Source organism: Eulemur rufifrons, chromosome 3, assembly GCF_041146395.1.
Source record: "Eulemur rufifrons isolate Redbay chromosome 3, OSU_ERuf_1, whole genome shotgun sequence".
Lineage (NCBI taxonomy): Eukaryota > Metazoa > Chordata > Mammalia > Primates > Lemuridae > Eulemur > Eulemur rufifrons.
The window spans coordinates 94,901,905-94,924,529 of NC_090985.1; positions in this window are offsets into that span (position 1 = coordinate 94,901,905).

A 22,625-nucleotide genomic window follows, 5' to 3' on the forward strand; every position below is an offset into this window, starting at 1 on the left:
TTATATACCATAATAATAATTGATATTTGTAAGCACTTTAATTTACAAAGTGATTCCACCTTTTTTATTCATTTGCTGATAACATCTTACGAATATTAACTTTTATTTATATTCGAGCAATGGTTCAGAGATTTTTAACGGTTCAGACTGGCTTGAGAGCAAACAGGTGTTACTAATACATCTTCGTGCTCCAAATTTTTGTCTATACAGTGAATACAAACAAGCACATCAAATTTTGATCAGAAAAATGCATTCAAGTGGTTATAAGAATACAACTACAAGTAAAAAAAACAAAACTAAATTTATTATGCTTGCTGGGTAAGAAAGATCTGCATTTGGAAATTTGGAAATTTATCTCACCAAATATTGTGTGGACAGGTTTTTAGTAGTTCTAATAGAAGTGGAAAGATTCTGACCAGCTCTACCCGAGGAGAAGCAGCATTCCCTTGCTCCCAGACTGAAGTGGGGCTGCGTCACCACACTCAGCACGCCGATCTATCCCACTGTACAGCTCATTTATTCTGTTCTTGTAGTGACTGATACAGCTTTAAACACAAAGTTCTCAAGGTCTATAATTTCAAAAAACAAAGGCTTTCAATACCATGTCCTTGATGCTGATATGATTGAACAGAACAAGCTGTATTAGTGTTCTAACCTTGAAGCTTATTTAACCACATCAGCTTTTACAGATTTGCATGGCATACATGTGTGCCCACACAATCTGGGCATTAAGTCCAGCAACTAAAGGAGACTATTAGGGAACAACTGAGTATACTATTAAGGAATGAACATCAAACAATAATAACCAACAAAATCAAGTTTTTATTTGTTTGTTTGTTTCTCAGTTTGTAAACGTGAAAGATAGATTATGCACAAGTACGTGCTTGTAACTACTGTTATCCTTTGATTTAATTTAACTACATTGGACCTTCATGGTGTTGGAATTATAATAGGATATTTGGAGAATTCTCTACAACTGCATCTGAATTCTGAACATTGTGAGACCCGTTTCCAGTCAGCCCACTTGGAGGTCATTCACCATTTTCTTGTTTCCTATAGACAATTCTAAAATGTAGCATTTTTAAAGGACCCTTTCCAAGCTGAACTTTAGTTATAGATTTGGGAACCAAAGAAGTTCCAGAATTACACTGAGCTGCACCAAGTAGGCTGGGAAGGGCTGAGTTTGCAAGTTCAAGTTGACACCTGCAGGGTCCCTCTCCTGGTATGGGACTTAGGATGCATCCTTATGTTTCAAGCCCCTTAACATAAATGCCTCTTCAGAATGAGAAATGCCATTTAGCTAGATATTAGTCAGACTTGGCATCCATTTTTAAAACTGCATCATCTTTAAATGCATCAAATTCTTTTTGAAAATTAACTGTGGAGAGGAATTTAAAACTTTATCTTCACCACAACACGCACAGTTCATTATAGGGAATCTCATGACTAAATTTACATTGTCATTATCTACTTTAAATGGGTTTGGAAATGGTATTCAGATACGAAAAATAGAAATTAAGTCCTAAGAATGCATTATAACTCAGGGAAACTTCTTTCTTCTTTATGTAGAAATATTGATTTTATGATCAGTTCAATAACAATCGTATAAATGCAGTTACGCATTGCAATATGATGCTTCAATTTAATCCAAGAGTATTCTTCTGAACTTAATAATGCTTCATAGACCACTAAAAATATTTTCATAAGTGGATTCCTCTTAGCTAAGAACCAGTACATCAACATTTCTGCTAAGAAATCTCTTGAAAATATTTTTTTCTGTTATTTGAGTGTAACTCAAGACCTCTCAACTGATTTTTTTTCTGCTAAGCCATTGAAATGAAAACAGAAAAGGAACATTTGTTTAACCTCCTGACATTTCTAGTAAATGCCAATTATTAGCATAATTAAGCAAATTGACATAAACTTTATAATCAAGCAAATTCATTTATTACCTATTTTATCTAATTAAGAAATCCAAATGATTATCTTTTACATGGCATGATTTTTGAGACAAGAGAATTTATCACTTCTGTAACTGAAAATTCATGAATTTGATTTAAATGTGATTTTAAAGACTTCAGCTTAGAGTAAGAGAGTTCTGATTTGAAAAGTTTCCAAGTTCAACTGTGCCTGACTCGCTTGCGGTGAGGAAGTTATTAGCAGATGCATTCTTGAGGATGCAGGGCAGATGATACTCCCTTAGAACCTTCCAAGTCCCACATTACGAAGGAGTCCAAGTGGGGTTGGAGGTGTGGCCAGCGATGTGTATGCCTGGGGTGGGGGAGGGTTATTCTGAGAGCAGAGAAACCTCCACAGAAGCTACCAGCTACGCTTGGTGACAAGACTGAGTTTGTCTCTTTCACATTTAGCTGAGAGTAAGTTCCCGGCAGCTTTGTCAGGATGAGCTTTGGCAGCAGCCTTGTTTTCTAAAAGTGGGCAGGAGCAAGTCCCTCCCTGCTCATGAGGCGGGTGAGAGGGGACTCCACCTGGCCAACAGCGTGTTCAGTGTCCTTCTCTTCTGATCGTGGCTGGAGGGAGCTCGGCGAGGCCCTCTAAAATACTTATAAGAAAAAAATCCTTCTAGACACTGAGTACAAATTCTAATGACTAAATAATTTAGAAACTAAATAGTTTAGGCTGGGGGTGAGTTGGTCAGATGAGGAACCAAAGGGCAAGAAGACAGAGGAAAGAGAAAGAGAGAAGAAAACCATGAACTGTAGTTTCAGCACATGTGCCTTATAAACTAAGATGTAACTCTAAATGAAGATTTCACCTTAAGAAAAGAAGCAAGAGGAAAGAGAGAGTCAGAGAATCCAGGAGAAAAGTTAGAAGGAAGTTTCACAATTATGTACCCTCTTCATTTCCCCCCAATATTTCTCTTACATTCAAATGAAATTAAACATTTCTTCAATTATTTCTTCCAGAATTAAGTGTTTCTTGTTTGTTTGTTTTAGAGACAGGGGCTCAGTCTGGTGCCCAGGCTGGAGTGCAGTGGTGCAACGGTACTTCACTGCAGCCTCGAACTCCTGGGCTCAAGTGATTCTCTTGCCTCAGCCTTCCAAAGCGCTGGGATTACAGGTGTGACCCACTATGCCTGCCCGAGAAGTAAGTGTTTTAAAATAGTAGATTAAAGAGAGGTTGCTAAGGTTTTGGTTTCACCAACCAAAGGTCTAAGAAAATATTTATTTTTGTTTTGTTTTCTTTTGTTTTTAGGTTTCTACAGACAACTCTCTTCCACTTTTGCATTGAGATTATATACAAAGAAATGGTACAATAAGAATCATAATAAGAGTTCTTCCAGTAATCTTTATAGTTCAGTGGAAAATAGTAAATCTTGGAAACTGAAGAGGAGAAAAGTGCAGATTTAAGCTTTCTCCAATAGCTTGGTTATTGCTTTTACAGATCAAGCTTTAAAAAAAATGTTTGGAAAAAGAAGCCCAGTAAAGAGCCAGTCCAGGAATTTTTCATAGTTCCAAAGTAGGTGGAGAATCTGGAAAAACAGTGGTTACTTTCTTCCCTGTATTAAAAATTGCAGCCACAAACAGTAGCAAACACTTACAGAGCAGACATTTCTAACCTACTAGAAAGTAGTACAGACTTGAGGTGGACCCCATCTCAGCCCAAGTTCTCTTCAGTGTCTACCATGTATCCAGCACTTACAGTTCTAGGGGAAATTCAATACCTCCAGCATTTACCCTGGTCCCTACTGGGAAAAGTGTTCACCTGGGTTGACTAGTACGAAAGCAGAATTAAGAAATTCTGTGTGAGTAGGGCCACTGGATATTTCCCAAAGCTAACCTTAGGGTTGGTGGGGTTCGTAGGAGTCTGAGCATGGAGGCAGGTCTGTCCTCATGGCAGTGATAGGGGAAGCTCAGATTGTAGCCAGTTAAGGGAAAGGGATAGCCCCAAGCAATCAGAACGTGAAAATATCTCCTTGCTCCTCTTATGACTAAAGGTGGCACCTTTGACATGTTTCCATATTGGAAAGTGGTCCAGTGAAAGTATTTATGATGCAGAGGGTGTTTTAGGAAAGCGTATTGTGCCATGCACTGTGATCAATCCTATTATCTGAGCCAGAGACTGTGATAAGTAGAATTTCTCCTCTTTTTTGGCCCAGATCTTCTGAAAAAAATCTAACGAAAGCCATGAACCTGCTCCCAAGACAAATGCGCATGTATTCAACTAATTGAAAAGGATTCATACATTACCTGATTCCTAACCATCCCTTCAGGAAAGACATGTCTTCTGTGAGAGCTGGAAGGTTCTTCAGAGGTTGGTTAGTCTATTTTATGGGAGGGGACAGAGCCCAGGCTGGCTGGCACAGCAGAAGCAGGAGTATGGAGGGGATACTGGTGTAGACACTGAGCATTTGACCCTTAACTGGGAGGCAATTGGGATGCCTTTGAGTGCTTCTGAGTGCAGAGCAGCATGAGAGAAACACTTTTGGGGGAGCTGTCACCAGAGCAGTGTTTGTATTCCAGATTATACAGTTTCCCCTCATTGCTTTAGATGGTTCCTGACTTCACAGAGCCCCATTCACAGGACGCAGAAGTTGCGACGGGAAATAGGCTTGGTGACGCAGCCTCAGTCGCCTTCTCTGCCTGTCTATGGCAGACGTTACCAATGCGTCATGATCCATGTTGTCACCATGCTGACCAGCTAGTGCTCTAGGAAGGCTGTTGCAGAAATTGGATTTATCATGTAGGATGAAACCAACTTGCCTTTCTTGGATTACACAATTTAAATGGGACCATCACAGATCCCAACTCAGTCTTCCCGAGAACAGTATTAGGGGATACATCCATCCTGGTGTGTCTTCTCATCTGTAAAAACATCAGCTTGTCTCTGTGTCTCTTGATTATTCCATCCCTAGAGATACGAAATGACTCACCTCCTATTTTGGAACGAGAGTCTGAGCATGGTAGCCCAGCCACTTCCACTTGGGATGAGTTTTCCATAAGGAATAAGCATTCCCAAGATGGCACCCTTCAGGGACAGGCCCTGCAGGGGAAAGGAGGATGAGGGACGTGGGGGCGGGCCTTCCCTGGTCCCAACCTGTGCCTAGTCCCATGAATTCTCAGGCTGAATGTTGAGAAGCCCGTTTGTCTTAGGGTATGAGCCATATTCTCCACTTGTGCCTTATTCTTCATTTGCCTTATTTTTCAATGGTTCAGAACTTTGGTAAGAGATGAGAGTGGTGCCGATTATTTTGTTATCTCAAAAACCCTAACAGCTAGCAGGGTATGAACTGTAGAGAATACAACGTATTCAGGTTAGCTCATCTGTTCCACCCATAAATATGATTTAATTGAATTGTCCAGAATCCTAGAGCTGGACAGGTCCTTCCAGGTAATTTCTGTGCAGACTACTGTTATTCAGGGCTTAGACCACCGATGACACCTTTTTCTGGGAAGAGGTAGGAGATTGCCACCCTGCTCCCAAGGTTCCTCAGCCATATCCTACTTTCCCCTTCCCAAAGTGCCAATCAATCCCAGAATAGCTACTTATTATCAGAACGAAGACTCATAAATTTGATGAAAATGAAAATTACACATTTAAGCTGTCAACATATCAAACCTATTTATCTCATTAATTAGTTTAATGAACAATTCAAATATTCATCAGTAATTTCAGAAGTACATGAATTATAATACTTAAAAAGCACAATTTTATTTTTATTTCTTAGATAAGGCTGCTAAAGACTGCCTTACTGTATTTCCCACCCCCAAAATAAGTTTAGCTCAAAATAGGAAAGTTAGCAATTATACATGTAGTTTTATTTTATTTTCATGTAATGACAGTCTCATGCATCTTGAGAGTTAACATAATGGTGAGCCTGACTTACTGAAAAACTAAAAACTGTTGTAAGCAAAAGTACATTTTCAAAATGTTTTTGATTTTTAAATTTATATAATTCTATATTGCTCTTGTTTTTAGAATAAATGAATTTCCAGTTCTCATGAAACTGGAGTTCTTGATTCAAAAATATTTTATTACTAAAGCCATATATTGCAGGCAAAATGACAGTTTTCATATGAATTAATATATTCTTCAATCTTACACCTAATTAAGAACTTACAAAAGATAATCTCATTGGTCACACTTAATCAAAGTGCTTGTGCCTTCCTCTTTTTCAGACAAAAGAATATTGAGCTGAAAGGGAAGAGACCACACAATCAAGTCTCAAAGAAGGCTTTAGCTAGCAACCATTTAAGTTGAATGTCCCTATGTATGCAGGTTATACGGGGAACAGACAGGGCATGTTAAAAAGCCATTCCTTTAAAAGTAACAGGAAATACAAAGGGAAAGAGAAGAGGCTTATATTATCCAAAACTTTTGATTCAAATTTGGCATAATACATTGATTGTGCTGTGTCTCTCTCCCATTAACCTCCTGTGTAGCCCCGAACGCTCACTCGTGGAGAATGCCCACTGCAGGACTCCGGGGCTGATTTTTCCATCACTCAAAGACCCATTTCGTCATTTACAGATGCTCTTCTTAAATATGGAGTATGACAGTGACCCAGCCAGGCTTGGAGCATTTCAAACACCACAAATTTTCCCCTTAGAATGAAATTCAGGTTTATCCTTTTCATAAGAACTAAAGCAATTGAAAATTATTTAGTGACTATTGTATATGCTGTCACACGCTTCCTATAGAGATTATGGTATTTTCTTGTCTTCCTTCTCCACAGGTACATACTGAAAGTCAAGAAGGCAGTGCATCATATCGGAGGCGACACAGAATCTATTTAGCTACACCCCACCATTAAACGTGCATCTTGGGAAACCTCTGACATCTGGATGAGAGTTCGTATGGCCCTAATGGGCCACGGCTTTTAGCTCCGTCTGCACCAGCAGCCCAGTGCTGTGGGGACTTCATCCCCTCCTTCTCGTCACTCCTCGGCCTCTGTGGCAGCCCCCAATCCATCCTAGGAGCAGAAACATGGCCAGGCAGGGGTGCAAGTCCCCTGACCACATTCCTTAAAAGTGACACCTTCTAGTAGTTCTTGGAGGAGACGGGTTGGAAGGCCGTGATGCACACAGCGTTAGAGGAGGCACCGGGACGCAGGAGGGTAGGACTTGCAGGGAGCCTTTGCCCGCTACCTTGTGTCTGCCTGGCTTCCCAGTGTGTTTGAAGTTTGCTTCCTCTGCCTGGGAACACACCCATCGTCCCTGGTATAATGTATCAGGCCTGCCTCCCTGGCTGGGAAGGAGCCCCCCATGCTCTACAGGAGGGACTAGACACTTTCTTTAACTTTTCTCAGAGCAAGCACCCACCATGGAACTGGGATGCAGGTGCCAGCTGCTCTGCCTGCAAGGGGAAGGAGGAAGGGAAAAGGATCAAGCAACAGCTCTGTACCATCCAACTTCCTAGGCGAGGACCGAGTCCTCCTAGGATCAAAAAGGGGTGGCAGAAGCTAGCCGAAGGAAGGAAAAAAGATGTCAAGGAGGGGCAGGAATAGGAGAAAACCGTGTCTGATGTTCCTCCCAGGCGGCCTGTACCAGGACCAGCTGAAGAAGGGCAAGTTCTCTCACCAATGGGAGCATGCATGCCCAGGCCCCGTCATCTGTCCTTGTACAGGGGTTGTCACCTGCCTCGGTGTCACAGGGAAGGGAGAGCCCACCCATGCAGGGCAGGCACCTGACGTCTGAGATGTGAAGAGCAAAGACACCTGACAGACTCTCTGGAACCAAACTGCAGTCAGACTCCTTTTCTGCCCAAGCCCCATCCTCGGGCCCTGTCCTCGAGAGCAAGAATCTGCTAAGTCAGTTAGTGGAATGCCCCGCCCTGGACACCTTGTCCTCACCATTCCCAGGTGGCGTCTGACCACGTGGCTGGCCTACCTTCAGCAAGAATCCTGTCAAGTCGGTTCAGCCAGGACCCCCCTCACCCCTGACGTTTCCTGTTAGTAACTTTCCATCCGCTGACCCCCACCCTTCCCCCGGCTGTGAATCCCGCTTTTCCTCGTTGCATTCAGAATTGAGCCCAGTCCTACACCGAGGTCTCTTTTCCCTGATGGCAGTAGTTCCCGAGCCTAGTGTAACCACTGTCCAGCCCTGGTTTTCCTTGACACACCTGACAGAGCTATAAATCTGGGTGACTGTGCAGGACAACGGTGGAGGCCCAGAGCAAGCGCGCTGGAGAAGGTTCTCGTGATTCTTAGGGGGAGGCAGCCTGACATGGACGAGAACCAGAGAGAACCGATGTTTCAGTTGGATTCACCAAATATCATGGAGGTGCTGGGTGAAATAGGTTGGAGACAAATAAACCTGTCCCTGCTCTCATGAGAAGACGAAAAAATTATTAAAACACATGAGAAAAGTACACACATGGCTTTTTTTTTAGTGAACAGATGTTACTTTTAATCTTTTTTTCACTATCATATACAGTCATTTTGGGAAAACTAGATTACACAAAAGAGCAAAATAAAGGAAGTAAAAAATCATCTATAGTCCTACCGTCTAGGCATAACAACACTAATATACGCATTTCTGGATTTATTTTTCCATTTCTGTACATACACATTCAAGAAATCAACTTTATTATTGCATATATCTACATACAAGAAAATATACCCATTTTAAGTGTTCATTATGATGGGTTCTGACAAGTATATATAACATGTGAACTCCACCATTATTGAGAGATAAAACTTTTCCCTCACCCCCAAAAGTTTCCTTTTGTCCATATTCACTCAATTCCCACCTATACCTCAAACCTCAGGACACACTGATCTGCTTTCTGTTATTATATATTGTTTTTGCTTTTTCTAGAATTTCATAAAATGGAATAATACAACATGCATCGTTTTGTGGTTCAGCATAATTATTTTAGCCTAATTCACATTTTTTTTTCTTTTTTGAGACAGAGTCTCACTCTCTTGCCGGGGCTGGAGTGCCGTGGCATCAGCCTAGCTCACAGCGACCTCAAACTCCTAGGTTCAAGTGATCCTCATGCCTCAACCTCTGGAGTAGCTGGAACTACAGGTGTGTGCCACCATGCCTGGCTAATTTTTTGTTTCTATTTTTAGTTGCTCAGCTATTTTTTTTCTATTTTTAGTAGAGATGGGGTCTTGCTGTTGCTGAGGTTGGTCTTGAACTCCTGACCTCGAGCTATCCTCCTGCCTTAGCCTCACAGAGAGCTAGGATTACAGGCGTGAGCCACCACACCCAGTCCTCATTCACATTTTCACGTGTATCAGTAGTTCATTTTTTTCATTGCTGAGTAGCATTCCATTACATAACTATAACATGATTTGTTTATCCATTCAGTTGTTATTGAAAAAGTTTTTGGCTATTAAGAATAACCTACTGAACATGTAAGTGTAAGTCTTTGTGGGAACATAATTTTCATTTCTTTGGGTAAATACCTAGGAATTCAATTGCTGGGTCATGTGGTAAGTGTATGTTAAACTTTATAAGGAACTGCCAAACTGTTGTCCAAAATGTTTGTACCATTATTGTCCTAACAGCAATGTATAACAGACCTGGTGGCTCCACATCTTTCTCAACACTTAGTATTGTCAACCTTTTAATTTTAGCCATTCCAGTGGGTGTGTAGTAATATTTCATTGTAGCTTTAATTTACATTTCCCTGATGACTAATGATGTTGAGCATTTTTTCCCCATATGCTTAATGACACATCAACATGTCTTCTTTTGTGATGAACCTATTCTAATCTTTTGCCCATTCTTTGGGGGGCAGGTTTTTGTTTTCATATTATGAAATTATAGGAGTTCTTTATATTATATACTCTGGAAATAAGTTTTTTGTGATATTTATATATTGTGGCTACATTCTTCTAGTCTGTGGCTCGTGTTTTCATTTTCTTAACAGTAACAGCATTTTCTTTCAAAAAGCAGAAATTTTTTATTTTGAAGTCCAATTTATCAATTTTTATTTTATGATTTATACTTTTTGTGTTCAAACTAAAAATCTTTTTTATTCCCCACTTCATGAATATATTTTCCCATATTTTTCTATTAGAAGTTTAATAGTTTATCCTTAAGTTTTAGTCTAAGATCTATTTCAAGTTAATTTTTCTATTTGGTGTGAGGTAAGGGTCAAGGTTCATTTTTTATTTTATTTCTACATCTACATATGTATATACAATTGTTCCAGCATCATTTTTTGAAAAGACTATCCTTTCTGTATTGAATTACCTTGATGCTTGTTAAAAATCTATTGCCCAGAGAAGTATAGACAGACCTACTTCTTAAGTCTTCCATTAATCTATGTGCCTGTTCTTATGCTAATATCAAACTGTCTTGATTGCAATAGCTTTATAGTAACTTTAAAGCCTTGCCTGCCGACATTGTCCTCTAGCTTTGAGGGACTTTATGTGTCTTTAGGGATCTCCACTGTGCTGGTCAAGCCAGTTTCTCTCAAGAATTGTTCCTATAAAAGCACACCTCAATCTTTAATTAGCCTTTACTGTTCACAAAGGCCTGCTTCCACCCTAATTGAACAACTAGAGTTTAATAATTTTGGAACTCACTCACTGTGTAGATAATGTACCTCATCCATCGAGTTTATTCCCCGTGAGTTTTGTTCAGGTGTTCTCCCCCTCTTTAAGCATTGTGAACCTAAGAAAAAAATTCTCTTCGTGTAGCAATAACTGTGTGATTCATGAAATCATACTTTGATTATCTCCTTATTTTCAACATACAGAAAAAAGAGAAAAAAAATGTTAGCAGCTAGAAACCAAAAACTAATTAGTATGATGCTACTACCTTGTAAAAATCTCCAAACATAACATTTAATTGGTGACTTACAGGCAAAGGGTAAGAAATGTTGGAATCATGTTGGGTTTACCAAGAAGATATCATGGTAAGCAAATCTCATTTCTCTTGTCTGTGGATTGTTTGTTTCATTTTTTAGATAAACTTACTAGACTGATAGAATTAGACAGTAGAAAACCAAAGAGTATCTAGGTGGGGAGCAAGTTTTCTTAGAAAGAGCATAGAATTTGTCCATGGAAGATCTAGGTTTAAATCCTGGCTCTTTTCTGAGCTTTGATTTATTTGTCTACAAGAGGGGAATGACAGTACAGCTTGACTCTTGAATGAGATAATGTATTAGGAAGTAAAACATTTTAAGTTCATGGAAACAGAGAAAATTCTCATTCACAGAGACCCTTCCTATTTCATGGTTTGTGTAAAGAGAAATAGCTTGTAGGGATGGCGCTTAGTGTATACTTAGTGTGTAGTGAGCAGAAGCATAAGGTTTATGATATTTTATCAATACTAGATAAGCAGAGGCATAAAATAGTACTGAAGTAAGTTAGTTTTACTAATGACTAGAATCACCTATGACAAGTAGGGAGAAGGGTGATCAGGGTGCAGGCATCATAGAGAGAATGCCATGGCACAGTTACCTATCAGTGGCCCTCAACAGATCGATATGCCAAATTAGAGAATAAAGGCAGCAGTTAATACTGCCCAAGATCGGATGAGCAAGCTCAACCATAACCCTGCCAAGGGGCTGCCCTACTCTCTATGCAGTGGCTGCTGAGTGCAGAGCGTTCCAGTTGCTTCCAGCAGGCACGGGTGATCCCATTTGTCTCCAGCTGAATGACTATTATTTTTTATCTTCTCTTCATTCCTTTTTGGTGGGCTCATAATAAGGGAGAGGGAGGCAATAAACAATGCACACTACTTGTCTTGGTGCACTGCTCTCTGTTAACTGCTGGCTTCTTTGAACTGTCTTCCACGTGAAACTCTGCTATCATACGCAGAGAATCATCAAGTTGTTGGAGCTTCTGAAAACCATGAAAAACACTATTAATCATTTTGGTTAGTACCAACCATGTCAGCAAAGCATTTGACAGTGTTTCCTATAGTATAAATATAGGTAAGATGGGATCACAGCGTCTCAGAATTAGAAGGAATTTTGAATGAGTAATTTCCAATGGGTAGTCTTTGCATAAACAAAGTCATTCAGATTTTTCTTTTGCAGAAATTCCCAAAAATCTTTCATGTCCTAATAGGTTGTAAATCTCCAAGAGGGTAATTTGTAGTAAGTAATATTTCACAAACTTATTGTAGCATTAATTCTTTCCTTCTACAGGACGAGTGTTCCCTGGAGTCTATTTTGGAAATTCTTAGAATCCCTTAGAATCCACGTGCCAGGTTCAGGAATCCTGCACATGAATATCTTCTACAGTGATTCTTTTGTGTTTGAATGTTATCACTGCTTGAGCACCAGTTGGCAGGGGATTTCTTATTTTACAAAACCATTCATTCAATTTAACATCAGCATTATTATTTCTGTTTTTAGCGTATGTACTTGATATGTATCAACTAAAAATCATGGAGTTTAATAAACTTATTGCTAACTGTCTAATTGTACTGGTTAATGAATTAATGTGAGCCTTAACAGAGGTTTGTAGCCTCACCACTGGTTTTAGATCTAGCCTGTCATATTTGTTGTTATCAATAACTTAGAGCAGAGCAGAGATTGGCATACTTTTCCTGCAAAAGGCCAAAGAGTAAATATTTTAGGCTTTGCAAGTCATATGTTTTCTGTTGCAGCCACTCAGCTCTGCCACTGTAGTGCAAAAGCAGCCAGAGATAAGATGTAGAAAAGTGAGCCTGGCTGTGCTCCAATGAAACTACCCACAAAAACAGGCAGCAGCCCAGGTTAGGCCCACGGGCTGTAGTTTGCCAACCCATGACCTAAATGAAGACAAAGAACATGATTATCAGATGTGCAGTAACACAAAACTATGAGGGGTATATATTACTTTGATCTGGTACAGAGTCTGATATAACTAGAATAGTAGGTATTTTTATTATTATTGTTATTCCTACCACATGACTGAGTTTCCAAATTATTAATACCTCAAAAGGGTGACTAATGGGCAAAAAGCACAAGATTAAAATTAAAAAGGATATATGCCTACATTTTTTTCAAGAAATGTTTGGAACACATAAAATATGAAAAAAACGTGTCTTGAGAGAAGGTCATGTGACAAAACATATGGGTACTTTCCAAACTAAGATGGCAAATTAGATACGCATGTTTACCCTTTTTTTTTTTTTTTGCCAAATCTATAATAAATTGGATTACTTAAAAATTACAGTCTGGCTCGGTGGCTCACACCTGTAATCCTAGCACTTTGGGAGGCTGAGGAAGGAGGATCGCTTGAGGCCAGGGGTTTGAGGTTACAGTGAGCTGTGATGAGGCCACTGCACTCTAGCCCTGGGCAGCAGAGCGAGACTCTGTCTCAAACAAACAAACAAACAAACAGGCAGTTCATTTCTCCATCAGCCAGAAAGGACAGTAACTACCATAGCTTCCGGCGCTTTGACAAAACCTCAGATGGGTGGCCTGCTGGCAGGCACCTGTGGTTTCTCAGTGTCGGAGCATTCATTGTATCCCTGCGGGTTGCAGTGTTGTATAAGTTTGCTGTGGCCCAACCGAGAAAGAAGGTGTATGCAGATTTCTATAGAAATTATGATTCTATGAAAGATTTTGAGGAGATGAGGAAGGCTGGCATCTTTCAAAGTGCAAAGTGATTCTGGAATTAAAAGAATTTCTTTGGGTTGATTTACATAGAAGTTTGTCACTGACTTGTGTTCCTGAGCTATGAATATGTGGGCTGAGGAATAGTTTCTCTTAATAAATAAACAATTAACAAATCAAAAAATCAAAAACCAAAAACCAAATGAACAAAAATTGTGTGTGTGTGTGTGTGTGTGTGTGTGTGTACATACATACATACCCGTAAGAGAAGAGGAAGAAGAGAAAATGGGAGAGAAGACAGCAACGCAAAGCTGGGAAGCAGAAGGACAGACCATGACCGATTTAACCCCCCAAGAAAGCTGCCTCTCGGCCGGCGGTGGGAAGGCTGACACCGGACAAACTCCTCAGAGTGAGAACGGGGAGACCTGGCAGCACCCAGTAACCTGGAAGGGGGAGGGAAGCGGAGGAAGAACCTGGAAGGCTTCATGACAGCATTTTTAAGAAGCTGTTAACTCCCAGATTCCCTTCCTGCTAGGGAGCAGATTGGAGGCGAGTCTCTGGGAGGGTGAAACAGCGGGTCTCTGGCTGAACAGCGGGACTCCCGTGGCGCCTAGCGCTGGTGCTCTCTGTTAGAAACGGGATTATGTGAACGTGTACACGTGAGGAGATGAGACCCTCCACCACCACCTCTAGTCTTCTTCCCCCAACCAGGCGTAGGGTGCTGGTTTCTTCACGCCAGGTAGAGATTAGAAAAGTCTTTGTTAGGTTGGCTTAGGGTGGGAACCTGAAAAGTACAAAAGCTGCAGGGGCCTGGAGAGTCTGAAGGCTGTGAATCTAACTTCGACCACAGACAACTGCAGGACCACAGACAGTTGCAATGACACCAACATTCCTATCCCCCCTGATAAGGATGAAGCTACCCTCCTCCCCTATCTCTGCAGGTGTTGCTCACTGCCCCCCCCCCTGGAAAAACCTTCTACAAACCCCAGGCTTTCCCCTTCTTCGTGGTGGACGCTCTTTTGGCCTGTACCCATCTGCACCCAGATACCCAAAATAAACAGCATTTTACTACACACGAGGCTTCATGTGTTTCTTTCTCGGCTCCGGACCTAACAGTCTTTCCTGTCAAGCTAAGTCACCCTAGAACAAAGATCTAAGAGTCCAGTTAATTGGCTCAGCCAGGTCACCCCACAGTGATGTCTATAATTGAGGAGCCCTGTTCTCTTTTGTAGAGCTTCCAGTCAGCTTTTTGGTGCCTAACCAGAAATCCTGGAATATGAAAGACAGAGACCAAAACAAGAGGTTAAAAGAAAAGCCATTGGAGGAAATAGAGACAACCCAGAAGAAAGACAACTTAAAAAATAAAAATGAAAACTATCAGCAGAGAGATAAGGGAAACTATTCCATTGAGGAGACAAGAATCGGAAAATGCAAAACAAAGAGCACTCACAGCTCAAAATAAGTGCTCTTGGAAATAAAAAATATAAACCCAGAAAGGGAAACCTGAATAGAATGGCTGGAAGATAGAACTGGAAAAAGTTCTCAGCTCTCAGAGAGCAGAGAAAACAACAAAGTGGGGAATATGCAGAGAAAAGATAAGAAAATTAAAAGATCATTCCAGAAGTTTTAAAAATTGAATAATATGGGATCCAGGAAGAAGGCAGTATGAAAACAGAGGTGTGGAAATTATTAAAGAAGAAATTCAAGATTTTGTCCCAGAGCTGAAGGACTCAAAATTCAGACTGAAGGGGCCACAGACTCACCCCACGCAGCAGATGAAAGTGGTTGCAGAGCAAGACACGACACTGTGGAATCTTGTAGTACTGGGCACAAAGAGAGATCAGAATATTCTTCAGAGAGAAAATTATAAGACTACATATGAAAGTTTAAGAATCTGACTGATAGCAGACTTCTCAATAGCAATGCTGGAACCTGGAAGACAGTGGATCCATGCCTTCAAAATACTGAGGAAAAATGGATTCTAATATTAGAATTTTGTACTTACGAAAGTCATCAATTATGTGAGAAGGCAGAATAAAGACATTTTTGGGCATTCAAAATCTCAAATACAAGGTATCCCTGTAACAAAAACATTTATACCCCCTTAATATTTTGAAATAAAAAAAAAAATCTCAAATGAATTACTTTCCATGTATGCCTTTAGGGGAGCTGCATAGGAATGTGTAAAGAAAGGAGGAGGAATTCATGGGACCCAGGAAGCAGAAGGTCAGCAAAAGAGAGAAGTGACAGAAATTGCCAGGATGGGAAAAGAAGTCTTGAGCGAGCAACCAGGTCTGATTAGAGACAGTCGGATAGACCGACAGATTCCTCAAAGAAATTGTAAACCTGATAAATATAGCGCTTATTGGATGAATTTAGAGGAGGTTCATATAGCTGAGGAAGAAAAGAACATCAAAAACCAAGCAAACTAACAAACAAAGGCAATTAGTAACTCCAAGGAAAACAAAAAGGTGTTCAGGGGACAGATACTACATGACCTAGCCGCGATTGTTGCATTCATTGTCGTTATGTAAACACTGAATATTTATAACCAAAATTCTGATGTGATATACTGGGAGATCGTGAGGGCAGGACTGTGCCTGTGTGGAGTGAGGGAGGGGGTGTGTTAGTGAAGGAGATAAATCTTCACCTTCTGTAGTGGGAAAAGTCAATGAATAAATGCTTAAGCCACAAAACAAAACAGTATAAATATGTTTAGAATAGGAAGGCATGTATCAAAAGAATCGAGTGCAAGAGTTAAAATATCACTTTTTGGTACCAGTGTATTTCTTCAGCGCTAGGGTTAAAGAAACAGAACATCGTCGACACTCCAAAACATCCCTGAGCCCAGCCCCGAGCCCTTTCCTAATTACACTTCCACCTCTCTCCAAGAGGTCAGCACTATCATGACTTTTATAATGATCATTAACTCGCTTTGACTTATAATTATATCAGCTATAGATGCCTTCCCAAACAACTTAGTTTTGAATTTATAAAACTGGAAATATGCTATATTCTTTTGTGCCCTGTTTGTTTTACTGAATATTCTGTTCGTGAGGTTCAGTTGTGTTTTTGCCTATGACATGGGTCATTTATTTTTACCGAACTGTGTACAGTATTCCGCTGTTTGAATTGTTTTTTAAAAGAGGGGAATACACACAATTGAGAGCACAAAAAATTAATAAAAAGATAGATAAATGTAAACTATTTCACATGAAGAAATGGTAAGGTTTGAACAAGAATACACCCTTTGGGGGAACAGGAAAACTCTCTTCGCAGAGGTGAACAACTGTTAATTCTGTTTGAGTCTAAATAACAGAAGAAGGTTGTGTAGAAACTCTAACTAGATTCCAGCTAAATATAAGAATGATGTTTCTAACAATTCAGGTGGTCTGAACAAGAAATGTACTGCCTTGGGGGTCACTAATCCCCTGTTCTGGCAGTGGTCGGGCAGAGACCGAGGGCGGAAGAGACAGAGGTGACTCTTGCCTTGGTGGGAGTTGGATTCGATGTTACTAAGACCCTTTCCAACTTCAAAGCTCTTCTCCTCTCTGACCACCTCAGGTACTGAAGGTGGCCTTAAAAACCTGATAGCACGACGTGCACACAGAACCTATTAGCCATGATTGGTGAGCAGCTGTTTTCAATTTCCACTGTTGACAGACCGAGAGGAAATGGCCTTTGGTTGGAGCAGTGGAAATGTTAGAGGAGAGGAAACACGAACACTGAGACTCCGACACTGTGGAATAATTGCTGGAGATTTTTAAATAGTCGACACTGTCTTTCTCTCTAATGATCTAGGCACACGATGCCATTCACCTTGCAGATGCAGTGTACCGTCAACTGCAAATATGTGTGTCTGTGTGTGTGTGTGTGTGTGTGTGTGTCGGGGTGTGTGTGAGAGAGGTGGGGGGGGTGTTGTCCTGAAAGTCTTTAGCCATTGTTAATAGAATGAGAACAATTACATGGCTGGAGACTTTCCGGACAGCCTTCATATATATGTTAGGAGCCAATGCCCGCAGCCACGCCTAACAACTTGGCGTGGGCTACAGCTGCTTCCCGTAAGACTTCAGGCATTGGAAACAGCCTTACACCCCAGCACAGACAGACTGCTCATTTAGATGACATGCCTGGTTGTTGGGAGCCGCATCTCTTTTACACACTGGGAAGTAAAGTACTTTGCCTCCACTTTGCTTTGCTTTCTACAGAGCAGTGAAGTGCTTTGCCTAAGGTCGCATGTTCAGGAAACTGCCAGAAATGTCATACGGTTCTTTCCTCACCATATTGTCTCTGTCTCCCTATTTAAGGCTGTTGACTAATTTCTTAAGAATTCACAGCATTTTGGACATGTAACTCTTGCTGAAAGCAAATTGTATTTCTCATGCTCTTGATAAAATCTTATGGCAATCCTGATTTAATTGTTTTTTAACTTTTCCTCAAGAAAACTTCTGTATATGTTTTTGCTGTGTATGAACATTTGTGAATAACTTGGATGGAACAATAAAAAGTCAGAATGAAAACTATTGTAAATCATGGTTTTGGGAAGTGAAGCTAGAAGGGGTTTTAGACAACATCTAACTCTTAGCTTCTTCCATGGATGAGAATACAAAGGTCAAGTTTTGGATTATTTCATTAAGTATTTCATAGAACAAATTGGTGACCTTCTTGCCACCATCGCTGACTCTCATTCAGTCACTCATTCAGTGGCATAAACTGAACACCACTTTGTGCCCTCTGCTGTCAAAAATGACTTTGGGGACACTTGATTTCTTCTTCAGAATATATAAAATTCCCAAATATTTAAACCATTCATAAGCATTATATAAGTGTGACCAGTTGTACAATTTTATTTAATTTAGCTTATCTCTAAGAAATGTATTCTATCCTGCCTGTCTTACCATCTCCGCATGCTTGTATCATTATGATACATATATAATCTGAAGGAAAATTTAGTCATGATGTTCAAATTATCTTTACAGGCAATTTTATTGAGGGTCAAAGAAAAAATGCCATGTATAGTATTTTAATAATTTCTCTGTTTTCCATTTTAAAACATACCATTAAAGAGATTCATATTGTCCATGACTGTCAGATGTCCATCATTCTGAGAATAATTTAATGTAAACATGTATATAGTTTACTATCATATCCAAATCAATGCATATATTTACATATATTTCAGATCATTCAATTCAATTAGTATATTTACAGATCACAAACAGATGCCATATAAAATAATACACTTGCTGATTAAAACGTGTTTTTATCAGAATTATAACTACCTAAATTCCTAGTCTCAGTGCATTTGTTAGTAATAGGTAACATAGCCATTAAGTTGGAAAATACAGCATTTGCAGTAACAAAATTAAATCATGAAACTCCTTAACTTCTGGTTAAGGAAACACGTTCATGTTTCTCTTTTGAGAGGCGACGTGTGGCTGGCAGGATTCTAAAGATGCCCAGTGTTCCTGTCGTCTGGTATTCAACCAAAAGCCAATCTAGATACTGCGCTACAGGGCCTTTTCGGGTGGAATTAAGGTTTCTAACCAGCTAACCTTACGATGGGGAGATTACCCTGGATTATCTGAGACAAGATGAAGGACAAAGAGGAAGGCGGACAGGTCCTCAGAGACCTGAGGCAGGAGGGAAGCACGTAGAGGTTGGAAGCGTGAAGAGGCTCAACCCCTTTCAGAAGGGAGAAGGCAGCCCCGAGCCAAGGGTGCGGAAGGCGTCTAGGAACTGAGACAGAGCCTGGCAAGGAAACAGCCTCAGTACTACAGGTGCAAGGAACTGGATTTAGCCAACACCTGAATAGATCTGGAAGCTAATTCATCCCTAGAGCCTCCAAAAAGTATCACAGCCCCGCCAACACCTGGATTTCAGCTTGTGAAACCATGGAGCTGAGAAACCAGCCAAGCCCTCTGGCCTCTGACCTATAAACTTTGAGATGATACATTTGTGTTGTGTTAAGTTTGTGGTGATTTGTTCCAGCCACAATAGAAAACAAATACAAAATGCACAAAAATATAACTATTTTGTTACCATGTAAGTAAAAAAGAACCAATATACTAAAAGGAAAAAAGAGAGAAAAGAAAAAGTACTAAAAGTGTTACTTTTTCCTGATAGCTCATACACATAGGCACACTAAGTGGCAGCTTTTCTGTCAGGATGCAGTAAACCAGCGCTTTGGTGACGCACAGCCTTGAACTGCTGACAAGCCAGCAGTTTGGTTGGCCCCAGCTTTCCTCCCAGGCTTACCCACACTGTTCTAGAACTTACTTAGTCTGGTACTAAGCCTTAACCCTCTGAAAACGACTTTGCGTTCATCGTATGAGGCTAAACAGGTATGGATTTCCTACATGCATCCACATCCTACAAGGATAAATCGTTAAGGGTGAGGGGACTTCAGTAAACTCTTCATGGCTAATTTTGGTTGGTTGGTTGGTCAAATATAAAATCTGGACACATTGATGGAATTTGGTTGTCTCGTGTGAGAAACATATGAAGTAGTTCGGCTCGTGCCAACTCTGTGACCCAGGTGACTTACCCAATCCTACTGTGCTTCAGTGTCCTCACTTGCAAAATGGGGATAGAAACACTACCCACCTCAGGGACATCATGAGATGTGAGGTTCATACACACATACAGCACCCAGACCAGTGCCTCCTATATGGTAAGCTCTGTGGACTAGGTAGCTATTGGGATTTTTAATTTATTCAAGGTGTTGTGGGAATTGGAAAATGAAGGAGTCAGTCTCTGTTCTGTAGGGACAAAGCTGCTAAGATGTGGGCTGCAAAGTATAAGAAAAAGGACAGTGAACTTTCAGAGAATACCTTGGGACATTTCAAAAGTGGCTATGGTCAGATAAACTAGTGGTTATCAGGGAAGGCTTCCTGGGGGAAGTGGCATCTCAGCTGGGCCTTTCATATGGGCAGGATTCTTTGACCAAAATGGGAGAGTTGAAAGAGAAGGGCAGTTGGTCAACATAATATGCAGACAGACTTCTTGGCTGCTTAGAATCTGGAAGAGAGCCCACAAATTCTGACTGCACTTAACTTTATGAGCAGGCAATTAACAACAAAGCCTGCTTTCTCACTAATGTCAGGTGACCAATCCTCATTTTGACTTATTCAATAATAGTAGAGCTATCAGAGATCATTAGCACCTTCCATAGTTTTTACAGTGGACTTATTTTATTAGTCTAGGGAATTAATTGCACCTGTATCAATAGTCAAATTGACTTTTGGCTTAACTAGATTCACTCAATTCTGAATAAAATGTTTTAAATGCATGTATTTTAAGACGCAAACAAAAACTTTGGTCTGCCTGCTCTAGCGTAGAAGCTGTCTTGGAAATGTGTGTGGGAATGTTGTCACTAACGCCCTGAATGTGTTATTTCCTCTCCTGCCTCTTCCTGCTCAGAGTCTGGGATCTGCGTGGTGGGTCACTGTGGTAATCCTGTTCTTCTCTATTCTGTGCCACAGGCTGTGGTGTTATTAACTTCCTAATTTATTGGGGTTTCGTCAGAAGCATTTGCCCTCACCCACATCTTAGCTGTCTTACTGATTTTTTCCCCACAATCCATGCTCTCTTTAGAAACCTAAAGTCATATTTAATGGATTTCAGCTGAGAATCTGTTGACACAGAAAGTCTCAAACTGAATTACATAATGCTTCAATTCCTTAATCCTCAATATTCATATAAGATTAATGATGATAAATAAAATTACAATGGCAAACTTTATGAGAAGCTGACAGCTATTAATATTTTTTAACATAAGTGTATATTAGAAATATATATTGGAACACAAGTGCCCATGAACAAAAACATGTGTTTGAGATATCTGAATGTGCCTGCTTTTTTGTAATACTAAGAGATCCCAAAAAAGAATCACTTTTTATTACCAAGTGGAACTAACACTGTTGAATTATTGTATTGATGACCCAAATTCAAAACTTCAAAGTGGTTTTTAAATCAAGTGTTAACACCAAAATACTAAGCACCCACTCAGGCACTGTATTAAAAAATATTCCCTTGAAGCTCAGAGAGTAGTTCCTCTTACTTAAATATGCTTAAGTAGACTGACAGCGTGGGGCTAGGCTCAAAGTCACAGATTTTGGAAGTATTAAGAGAAGAAACCCACTATCATAACATTGTGTACAGGAAGTTTACACTAATTGGTGCACCTTTAAAAGACATGCCCATCAATTACTGCTTTGGCTGATTTTAGATTTTTCCTTTTTAGTTTGTAAGGCTGATAAAAATATAATTCACCACTGGATGAACCTAGATTTCTAATTCTAATTCTATTCCAGTATCAGAATTAATCTTTACCAGTCTTTCTCTCATTTGTGGCATAATGAACTTGTCTTAATTCATGTAGGTTTTCATTCTATACTTTTAATGATACAGCTACAGCATTGGGAAGAACAAAACTGGCAGGTGGGCCTGACAAAATATGAAAGCTGCTTTCTTTCTCCTTCCTTCTTTTTCTCCTTTCTTCTCACCTCCTTGTCCTCGTTCCTTAATGAATTTCATGATCATTGGAATATTGATATTGGAATTAAAAAGAAAGTGGTTAAATATTTACTATTGATCCTGAAATCGCTTGTTTATACTTTAACATATTTTTACCCTAATGATTTGCTGTCTTTCCAAAGCTTCCCTTCTTGGCACTAATGCAATCAAGAATGAATCACTTTTAATTGGAAAAATGTAAACTGGCTCCTAACTACCAGACCAGGCATTCGAGGGGATACCATTTATCTCTAATATTTTTAAAAAGTGATATTTGCGGTTCCAAACAGTCTTGTTATCAGGGTATGACTTCAGTCTGGCCACTCATTATCAGTTATTCATAATCAGCTCTAAGCAGATGGGGCCACACGTCCTACCCTAGAGGCAGGCTCATTCTAGTCTAGCTCGTCATCAAAACCAGCTCAAACACAGCTGTCAAGGGCGCTTATCTTATTCCCCAAATGCTCATAAACTGGAAACATCAGACTTAGTGTTATTTTAAGATCACACACTGACTGCACTGTGCTCGGTAGTAACACAGCCAAACACACCATGGGAGGTGGTTGGAGCTGCTTGGATGAGTCCAGAGGTGAAGAAATGAAGCAGTCCTCAAACTGGAAGTAATTCCACTGTGGCTT